Genomic DNA, 11,507 nt, shown 5'->3' with positions numbered 1-11,507 from the left:
TATTCACATACCCTAAGTTGTTTAGTCATTTGCCAGTTGATGGGTATCTCCTCTGTTTCCAATTCTTTGCCACCACAAAAAGAACTACTTTAAATATTTTTGTACATATGGGTAAAATTGTTTTCTAGTTCAGCTCATTTCACTTCGTATCAGTTCATATGTCTTTGCAAGCTTTTCTGAAACCATCCCCTTCATCATTTATTATAGTACAATAGTATTCAATCATATTCATGTACAATGGGCAAAGTACTGGCAAATTGAAGACAGACAAATGTTCCTTGAATTTTAAATAAAAGGAAGAGAATGAAGGCTGTAACTTTAAATCTTGCTTCCTGGAAGTATTTTATGATGTTTTTAACCAAGGAGTGGTTAGTGAATATCCAGAAAATGGTGATCACAAAGACCTAGCATGGCTTTGTTAAGAAGGGGTCATGCCAAACTACCCTTATTCATTCTCTCTCTCTCTCTGTCTGTCTGTCTCTGTCTCTCTCTGTCTCTGTCTGTCTGTCTCTGTCTCTCTGTCTCTGTCTGTCTGTCTCTGTCTCTCTCTCTCTCTATGTCTCTCTCCGTCTCTCTGTCTCTGTCTGTCTCTGTCTCTCTGTCTGTCTCTGTCTCTATCTCTCGGTTACCTGACCATAGTTCAGGGAAATACTATAGATATATTTTTACTTAGATTTAAACAAAGAATTTGAGAAATACCTCATGCTATCACTATAAATAAGATGAAGGGATGTGGTCTACTTGACAGTACAGTTAAGATAGATTTGGAATTGGTTGAATGACTAGACCAAAGAATAGTCATTAGTGATTCAATGGTGACATGGAAGGAAGGATCTACTGGAATGCTCTTGAGATCTGTATTTAACCTCATGTTGTTTAACATTTTTAAAAAAATCAGTTATTTGGCTAAAACCCTAGTTGTTGTGCTTGTAAATTCATAAATGATACAAACCATTAGAGATGACTTACCTATTACATGACAGTGTGGGTATCAGAGAAAACTAAAGTAACTCCATTTCATCTGCAGTTCCTCTATCTTGCCCTGACCTTTTGTATCATTACCTGCCATCCCCGCTCCTCTTTCTTTACTGCTGAAACAACAAGGGCAGTCATATATCAAGATAACTTGAAGAAGAACCTTTCCTGTTACTAGTCCAGCAATAGGTCTATCTAATCAAAGGATACCACCTCCCCTATCCCTATGCTGCAAGACCCCAGCAATAGCCCTGTCCAATCATAGAGAAACCCATACCCAATTCTCCTTCTACCTAAATTGAAACATATTTATATGTTTTGCCCTTTTGTTCCTTCAGGAAGTGTGGATGGGACTTCCTTGGTGGCAAACTCACTAAACTCTTGTTGATTCCTAAATGTATGATATTGGATTTCGGTTCTGCTTCTGGTTTGTTCCAGCACCAACAATTTACCCACAACAATCAATTGCAAAAAGTTCCTGCAAGTCTAGAACATTGAGTCAAATTTAATAAAATATTTTGATGAGGATAAATATTGCACTCACGCTTAGGCTCAAAAAATCAACTTTATAAAGTCAAGATATCGGAGGACTGTCAAATGGAAGGAATATAAAACTTTTTAGATCATGTCTAAATATACAAGAGAAAAGACACATAATCAGTTCATGTAAGTCATTTCCTGCTTCTCTTTATTCATCATATTTATCATTTCTTACAGAAGAGTAATATTCTCTTACATGCACATATCAATTTGTTTAGTCATTCCCTAATTTATGGGTACCTACTTTTTTTTTTAGTTCTTTGCTAATACAACAAAAAAGTTTAATTTTTTGATACGTATGGGAGCTTTCTTCATATCAATGAGCTCCTTCCTCTATATCAATGGCCTACTAGTGGACTCTCTGGGTCAAAGGGGATGTGTGCTTGCTCATTTTATTTATAGAATTCCAAAATTTCCTTCCAAAATGACTATTCTGATTCATAGTGTGACTCTCTTTACACATACCCTTCAGTGTTCATTATTTTCATCTTTTGTCATATTTGCCAGTTTTCTAGGTATGGTGTATATCTTTATGATTGTTTTAATTGTCATTTATCTTATTGTTCATGATGTGGATCATTCTTTCATTATTTATTAATAGTTTGCAACTCTTCTTTTGAGAACTCTGTTCATATCCTTTGACCATTAGCTGTTCATTCTTTAGAATGGGAGACAATGTTTTTTAACATTATAAGTTTTGCCAGAGGGGTGGCTAAGTGGCACAGTGAATAAAGCACTGACCCTGGAGTCAGGAGGACCTGAGTTCAAATCTGGCCTCAAGCACTTAACACTAACTAACCATGTGACCTTGGGCAAGTTTTTTAACCCTAACTTCCCTTCCTTCCCCCCTCCAAAAAGCAAAAAAAAAAAGTTTTGCCAGAGCTGAAGGACAGTGGAAGTGTTCTCCACTTTTAAGGGACAGTTCAGTTTTTAATCAAGTGGATCCTAAAGTTCAGTCATTTTCCAGTCATGTCTGACTCTACATGACCCCATTTGGGATTTTCTTGGGGAAGATACTGAAGTGGTTTACCATTTCCTTTTCCAGCTCATTTTACAGATGAGGAAACTGAGGCAAACAGGGTTAAGTGCCTTTCCCTGAGCCATACAAGAAGTGTCTGAGACTGGATCTGAAGTCAGAAAGATAAGTCTGAAGATAACCTCTATCCTCTGTGCCATCTAGCTGCTTCCCAAGGGGATCTCACTTTGTTATTAAAGAAAAATTGACCTCTTTATTACAGGATCATCAGATCATAGATCTGGAGCTAAAAGAAACCTTTCATAGTATCTAGTCCAGTCCCCACATTTTACAGATGAAGGAATTGAAGCCCAGAGAGATTGTTCCTAGTCCAAGATCATATACTGCAGGTAGTAACACTCAAGATTTGAAATCAAGTGTTGTGACTTCAAATTTAACATTTCTTTCTGCCGCCTCATTATCTAATCAAGTTGGCACAATGGTGGTATCAAGTGGTGAAAGGACAAATAATTTTGCTCCCTATCCCAAACAACTAGAAGACAACTATGTGGCAATGGATAACAGTATATTCCCAAGACTGACTGAGTAGGTACAGCCTTCATTTATTCTCTCTTCCTGACTCTGCAAATCTTAAAAAAAAAAAAAGTAGGGGGAAGAGGGAGGGAGAAGACATATTATATATCCCAATCCTTTATTCTCTAGTTTGAGAACAGTGGAGCAAAAGCTAAAAGAAAGACCTCTGACCCTTGTTCCAGACCTCCTGGCTCCCACCATTATACAAATCATTTTAGCAAATGAACATGAGGAAATAAAGGTACTATTCATTAACATTCTATTAAAGAAAATACTCTTGCCTTTTCCATTCCTGTCACTGATAATAAGGAAATTTGGATTCAACAGAAAGTCTTCTTTATTTGAAAAATGGCAGCATTTAAAAATAAATTTTTGTATCACTGCATGGGATCATAGATAATTAGAATTAGTATTGTTTCATTTATTCCTCTTCATATTCCAATTCCATAGCTAGTGGGGGAATTAAACCTGGTCGTGATTAAAGGTCCAAGGACACATTTTCCTTCTAAACTTCTGTGACAAGTACTATAACTTATAAGTTTAACAACAATTTTCTCTATAATCTGTATGTTCCATTCAATGATCACATTGTTAAGGCAAAGAAATAGAATAGAATTCCAGTTATTTGAAGCTTATTATCTCACACCTCCATTAGGTCCTACTCTGATGTTTTCTAAAAACACAGATGTGACTCTGGGTTCTAGAAACCTATGCCAGAGGAACAGAAGCTTTGGCTGATCCTAGCCAGCTGAAAAAAGTTTTGAGAACAGGCCCAGTATCTTCAACAGGATAAATAACAAAACACCAAACATCAAGTTCGGTTCTCCCTCCTGTGACTCCATGGGACACAATTCTCATTACCACCTTTCAAAAGCTACTGTAGTGTCTACAATGCATGGAGTCTATTAGCTGTTAAAAGCCAATTCTACTTTCCCTAAAACCTATAAGCAAACTAGTAGATGTATGGCCTCACTTCTAGGTAAATATTAAAAATGATAATTTTTATGCATTGGGGCGACCAGGTAGCACAGCGAGTAAGAGCACCAGCCCCAGAGTCGTGATGACCTGGGATCGAATCTGGGCTCAGACACTTAGCACCCACTCAGAAACACCTGGCTGTGTAACCTAGAGCAAGTTACTTAACCCCGATTGCTTTAAAAAAAAAAGAGAAAGAAATGATATTGATATCTGAGAATTCAAAGGGAATCAAAGTGACAGTGGAAGTCAGGGAGAAAAAAAAAACACTTCAGCAACTACCTCTTTATAAGTGATTTTATTTTACTTTTTGAAAACAAAATTTTATTTATATCTTTTATTATATCACTTAGATTTTCCCTTATATCCTATCTTTCCATCCTAGAAAGTCATGTCCTATAACAAATATTAAGATATATATATATATATATACATATATATGAAAAGAAAAAATTACTCACCAAAGCTGATCAATACATCAGGAAAAAATGGACATTATATGATATCTTTCACATTCATGGATCCTCCCCATGCCCGCCTCTGCAAAGGATTGCAGAGAAGTGTGTTTTTATATCTCTTTTTTGGGGGACAAGTTTATTCTTTATAATGTCACAATATTCATTTTTTACTTTTTTGGGTATTTGTTGTTCTTTCCATTTACTGTGCTAAGTGCTTTGCGAATATTATATTATTTGATCCTCATGATGTAGGCAGAAATATGATATAAGCAAAAATAATAATACCAAAACTACTTACATCACAAGATTTTTTTAAAAGGTTCTGTAAAACATGCTACATAAAGGCGAGTTACTGATATTATTTGTGATTTATTATAGTTGCTCCTTTAGCTTGTACTTTCTGCAGTCTAAGAAGATAGTTCTGCAATTGTGGCAATTTCCAATTTTGCCTGAAGCTGTCAGAAGAAAAAAAAAAGCCTTTTTATTTTTTACAGCATACATAACAATAAAAATGGTTCGTCAAGAAGCAGCCCAGTTTAAAATAATCACACAGCATTCTCAAAAGTTTGCATTGCCAAATAATTGCACAGGTGGTGACCTTAAGAACATTTCCACATATTGTCAATGTAAAGAAAATGAAAAATTTAAAGGTTCAATAAAATCACACGACTGAAGAGACTGTTGAATTGGGAAGTCTTGACGATCCATTGCTTCTGCATTGAGTAAGGTGTTTGGCACTGACCCCTGAAAGTAAAGGATACTTACTCATGGTAACAGTGTTAAGCATATATAATCTTGAAGTTGGTAGTCAGTATCTTCTGATTTTCAAGCTTTCAAAATCTTATCCTTTGTTCAACACTAATACTTAGCTACTAGAAGAAATATACTAAGAAAGGAAAGTTCGCCCTTCAGGATCATTCCAGTTTCATGAATTTCAAGTTAATGTGCTATAGTGCAGATTCCATAAATGAAATTAATCTTTTAAAAATTATTTGTGCTTCATTGAATCATTGTGTTAGACATATCATAGCCACAAGTACTTTGCTTATATTTATCTAGATGTATGCGGGTGTAATGAATAGACTTCCCATATAGAAGATGGATCTCATTTTGAGCAAAGATAGTCTGAGATAGTCATAGGGTACAGTGTGATAAAATGAACTCTTACATAACCTGTTTGGGTACTGATGCATTTTGAGGATGAACTATGAATTTAAAGTAGGTAACAATAAGCAATGCAATATGGAATTCAAGTGGAAGTAGAATTCCCTGTAGACAAATTCCTCCAAATTCTCTTGTTTGTATTCAGCATTGTGCTGTTTCTGTCAAGTCCTGAGATGTTCTAGAATCTTTAAATAAATTGAAGTACTCAAATTTGATCTAACAAATCACACAGTAGAAACTAAGTGGATGAAAATTTTCTTTTGTTAAAACTGATATATATTTAGGTGGACAACTTTTGGAATGTGTGTGTGTGTGTGTGTGTGTGTGTGTGTGTGTGTGTGTGTGTGAAGGAAAATAAAAGGGTCTATGACTGAATAAGAGAAAAAGAGCTGGCTGACTGGATTGCCTTTGGAAAATTGATCAATGTTTTCAATGATTCCAATCTTTTTCTGAAGCAAAATCTGATCTTTTGAAACACGAAAATTCTTCCAGTGATGCAGTATGGTTATGAATCACTGTTGTAGCATCCATTACACTATGATGGCTGCAATCTCCTTTTTTTGGTAGTGTCTGATTTGGGGTTATGGCCTTTTTTTATTATGTATATATTCCTTGTTTGGTCTTTCCCTTTTTTTTCTAATGACAAGTACATTCCTTTCTGTGAGAATACAAATCAATCAGTCAATAAGGATTTATTAAGTTCCTATTATGTGCCAGGCACATAGTGCTAAGCACTGGGGAGATAAAGAAATAATAGACATTACCTTGCCCCTCTACTTATTACCATCCTGGAGCCCCTGAAAAGCAAAGGAACATTCTTTTTATTTTTAGCTTATTTATTTATTTTTGATACATTTTAAGTACTGAATCCTCCCCCTCCTTTTCCCCTTCCCTCACACTAGAGGAAACCACTTCTTTCTCTCTCAGGCATGCACAGCCAACACACACACATACACACACGCACATGCATGCACACACACATGCAAACACACGCACACACATACAAACCATACTATGCATGTTTCTACTTAGTAGTTCTTTCTCTGCAGGTGGATGGCATCTTCCTTAACATGTCTTTTGTAACTTTTTTGAGTATTTATAATACTCAGAATTGCCTAATAGATCACAGTTATTCTTTGAACAATATTTCTGTTACTGTATGTAGCATTCTTTTGGTTCTGCCCATCTTACTCTTCATTATTTCAAATAAGTCTTTCCATGATTTTCTTTTCTTTTCTCTCCTTTTCTTTTCTTTTTTTTTTTGCTTTTTGGAGGGGGGAAGACAGAGCAATTGGGGTTAAGTGACTTGCCCAAGTTCACATGGCTAGCAAGTGTTAAGTGTCTGAGGCTGGATTTAAATTCAGGTCCTCCCGACTCCAGTGCTAGTGCTGTATTCACTGGGCCACCTAGCCATCCCCTCCATGTTTTTCTAAAAGCAAACTGCTCATCTTTTTTTGCAGAACAGTAGTATTCCATCAGAGTCATATACCAAGGGGAACATTCTTCATTAATATGATCTTTTCCCTAAAACCATCTTCTCTACCCAACTCCTCTATTCCTATTAGTGATACCACCTTCTTCTTAGTCATCCAGGCATGCAACCTTGTCATCTTTGTCTTCTCTCTCACATTCCAAATATTCCATCTGTTGTCAAGTCTTATTATCCCCACCTTCACAATATCACTTATATATAATCCTTTCTCTCTTCTGTCACTGATCCCCATCCTGGTTCAAACATTGTAACCTCATCCTTGGATGATAGGAGTAACCTTCTGGTTGCTTTGCTTGCCTTAGGTCTTCTCCTATTCTAGTCCATTCTTCACTCAAATTACAAAGTGATCTTCCAAAAATGTATGTTTGACCATGTTACCTTCCTTCACAATAAACTCCAATGACTTTATCACCTCCAGGATCCCATATCAAATCTTTTCTTTGTCATTTTTAAAAGCCCTTCACAACCTGGACCTTTCCTATATTGTAATCTTCTTACACCTTATTGTCCTTCATATACTCTACAATCTAGCAACACCAGCCTTTTTGCTTTTCCTTCACCATGACACTCTGTCTTCCTAATCCATTCCTTTTGACTGGCTGTCCCCCATACAGAGATTAAGAGGAAAGACCAAATGCAAATTTGATGTACCCCCTGATTTATAGTAAGACTCAAACAAGAGTTACAGAGAAGTTGTAGCTAGGTTGCATCATTGGAGGGAGTGACATAGCAGACAAATTGAATTTCAGAAGTAAGTGGAACCTTTCAGGAGACCTTAAAGCCTTTGTTTTTTATACCACCTCCTTTCTTTTGAGCACCCTTTATTTAACTGCATTTCATATGATTTTTTGCTTAACTCAGTTTTGTTATAGAATGGAAAACTAGAACATGTACAATGTGCCTCGGCTAACATCTCTGCCCTAGGGAAGGTTAAAGAGCCTGCTTCTGAGAAAGTCATGATGATGTGTAAAGGCTATATACCATGTGAGACTGTGTAGAATGTGTAAACATTCTGTAATTGGTTCCAGTGGCCTAGCCATGAAGAAAATGGAAGCATCTTTACCTGTGAAGCATTCAAAACTCTCTAGTCCTTTCTTTTGCTCCATTCATAACTTGCCTTGTTTACTCACATGGTGAGAGACCATGCTGTGAGTAGAAAAGCATTGGAAGCTTCTCCTTGGTGAAACCAAGTGGCCCCAAGTAATGACCCTTGGTTATAGGCCTCTGCAATTGTTCTTTTGTGTTCTACATGATAGAAGTGGAGCCTCTGATCTTGTGACTTTCAAAAGGTCAGAAGAATGAGCCACAGGAATCTGGGAGTCAAAGTCTAGGCCAAGTGTAAAAGCCCAATATTGATGCCACTGGAAACAAGGAGTGACCTTCTGGACCCAGACCAACAATATCTGACAAAAGACCCATCCAGTAATTAGGCCACATCTGGAGGTGAAGTTGGTGGGGATAATGTAAGAAATGTACTAAGAATGAGCCAATTCTCCTCAGAGACCTAGGTCGTTGAGGAAAGTGTGTGCCTGCAGACTGGGAGGGTAATGTTTGTATATTTGTTCTTGGTTTATCTTTGAAGCAAATATCCTTTGTAAAGGCTAATTGATAGAAAGCAGTTCAATGGAATTGTTAATGATATCTAATAATGGAGTAACACATCTGGGGGGCAGAGCTCAAACCAATGGCAGTAGAAAAGAGACACTATAAAAACCTTCACAGTACCCTAGAACAATGAGGATCAGTCATAATATACTCTGGCCCTGGAATAGTGGGCTAGAATATATTTGCTACCATTATATCATATGATATTTTATGACATGAAATAAGATATGATATAGGAAGACATGAAAAAAGTAAAAATACCATTTTACTTCTTGACCATCATAAAGCTCAAGTGATGATAATCAGTCTAATACTTGGCATTTGTGTACTTTTCCCAGAAATTGTTTTGACAGGGCAGTGTTAGTGGTCTAATGGATTTTATGACATTCCTAGCCTCACATTCTGAATACTTGAGCATTGAACAAATGAGTAATAAATGTTTAAGTATTTATTAAATGACTACTGTATTCAGGCACTATGCTAATCACTAGTGATTAAAATACAAATAAACAAGATGGTTCTTGCCCTCAAGGAGCATATGTTCTAATGGGGGAAGTAAACACATGAAGGAAAGCTTGAAGGAGGAGGCATGATTTCAAAATGTCTCACAAGTGACATGGAGGCCTGATTTTGGGTAACTTAAGGCAAAATCTCAGCTACCAGAGCTCAGAGTGATCTCAGAGTCAGGAGTCCAAGGTCTGAATGAAAGGAAGACATAGAGGTTGAATACTATGCCTGGAATACAAGCAGCATAGCTCAGAAATGACCAGAAGGAATCATTAAATGCTGGAAAGTCAATCCCTTCTTCATTATCTTCTAGCTGTCCTGTAGTAGTTTGAATATCATATATATACAAGTTTGCATTTTCTTGAATCCATATCCTGTACCCTATCCATTGTTCCACACCCTGCCACCGCATTCCTTACAGTGATTTTTTTTTAAGTACTAGGGTTTGTAGCTATCTGGTAAAGGATAATTATTTTCCTTATAATTTAGTATCCTTTTCTCTTTTTTTTTTCCTTTTGCTTCAATTTCTTTTATGTCTAGTTCAACTTCTTTCTTTTCCAGAGAAAAGTACCATAGATTAGGGAAAGAATTTGAGAATTTATTTAATCCAAATAAAGTAGGTGAAAAAACAGATCTGAAGAAGAAAAATGACCTGCTCAAACCACAGAGAAATTTAGTGGCAGCTCCCATGACCTAAAACTCTTTACGCAAGACCAACACTGAAGACAAGAAATAAGTATACCGCAGGGGCAGCCAAACTTTGCAAGGTTACTTTTTCCTGAGTGTGGTTTAGTGCAAAGACTCAGAGATAAATGATGGAATGGTGTGTATAGAAGAGGTGTCAAATTTATGAGTGGGCCTTAACCAGATCAAAATATAATTAGGAAAAGTTTAACAAAGTCAATAAAAATTCAATACAGCACATTGCATATTTGTGGTTTTCTAAGTCAATATGCAACCATCCGTTTTTATTTGAGTTTGACACCACAGGTGTACAAGGAAAAGAAAATGTAAAAGAAAAATGGTTTGAGAAAAATGAAGAGATAAAAAAAATTGAAGAAATAGAATAAAAACTGAGATGTGGTAAAAATGTATACTTTGAGTTCAACTAAATTTGGCTTTAAATGAGTTATAATATTATTTATGCATGAGAATTAAAATCTCAATAAACTACAGTAATTTTTAGCGAAAATCCGTTTTGATTATTGAAAAGTCAATTGGAATATTTCTTCAATACATTTACATTTTGTTCCATGCAAACAGAATAACAAAGAGTTCTTCAAAGTGCTGTGGAAAGTTAGAGTTGTTGGAAAAGTTTTATTTGTAATTAGCATATGGCATATATGCAAATAGGTATTGCTAAAGACTTGAACAATTTGTTCTCTTATGTAGATAAAATAATCTTAAGACTTATTTGCTAGGCAAATCTCTTCCTGCAGTTATTAAAATGTTAAACTTCAGCCCAACCTATGAATCATAATTCAGAAATAACCTTCTATTGACTAATTCAGAAAATCATTGTGAATATAAGTCTGACTTCTCTCTCCAAAATTAACTTTTTCTAAAACCCAAGGGTGACCCAATATTGGTATTTTTTCAGGGCCATTTTTTTTCCTTGCAAAGAGACCTTGTTCTAGGAGCATATCCCACTTTTGAGTACACCTATTTTCAGATCAATGTTATTATACCTATTTATATATATTTAGTTATAAATTTATATATAGCAGATATATATGTATATGTATACACAGATATGCAAATGTATATGTGCATTTTGTCTCTACCAATAGGATTCAAGTTTATTGAGGGTTAGGATAGTTTTGTTTCTTTCTGTTCATGGGATTTAGGATTGGACTGGGGGGTACTTAAGAAGTTATCTAATAATTGCTAGCATTTATACAGCAATTTAAAGTTTGCTTTATATATATATTATCTCATTTGATCCTCACAACAACCCCTATAAAGTATATGATATTATTTTTCTCATTTTATGGATGAGGAAATTGAGGCTGAGAGAGGTTCAGTGACTTGCTCAGGGTCACGGTTAGTAAGGGTCGGAGATTAGATTTGAATTCCAGTCTCAAAGTCCAGCAATATTCTTCACTCTGCCACCTCCTCACTGCATAAATTTGTCCCCTCATTTTATATAGGCAGCTAGGTTTCACGGTGGATAACTGGACCTGAATTCAAATCCAGCCTCAGATACTTACTAGCTGTGAGACCCTGGGCAAAGTCACTTAGC

This window comes from Petaurus breviceps, unplaced genomic scaffold, assembly GCF_028583685.1.
Source record: "Petaurus breviceps papuanus isolate PSGF00001 unplaced genomic scaffold, PetGlider_PUasm1.0 90650, whole genome shotgun sequence".
Taxonomy (NCBI): domain Eukaryota; kingdom Metazoa; phylum Chordata; class Mammalia; order Diprotodontia; family Petauridae; genus Petaurus; species Petaurus breviceps.
This window is presented reverse-complemented; position numbering follows the sequence as displayed.